The sequence below is a fragment of the Plasmopara halstedii genome, assembly GCF_900000015.1.
Source record: "Plasmopara halstedii genome assembly, contig: Scaffold_3060, whole genome shotgun sequence".
In the NCBI taxonomy this organism is placed as follows: Eukaryota; Oomycota; class Peronosporomycetes; order Peronosporales; family Peronosporaceae; genus Plasmopara; species Plasmopara halstedii.
The window spans coordinates 2,264,541-2,264,809 of record NW_020189964.1 but is presented as its reverse complement, the minus strand read 5'-3'; positions in this window follow the sequence as shown (position 1 = coordinate 2,264,809).

Sequence of the window (269 nt, the reverse complement as noted above, 5' to 3'; positions counted from 1 at the left end):
GTCGCCGATCGTCTCGTTGTCTCATAGTGCAGCTCCGTGTCCGCATGGAACCAAATTGATTGTTTAAGACCGTATGTTGCACGCTCTTCCAGAGGCAAATCGCGCCAAGTGATCTCCCACCGTATCCTGAACCAACACGTCCACGTCACTCGCCACCATGATGAGGTCCGACATCACTTGATCAGAGTGCCATGACGAAGTGGAGAGATTGTTAAGAAGTCAAGTGCTTGGAAGCCACCGTACAGAGGGAGCACCGACTTCAACACCTC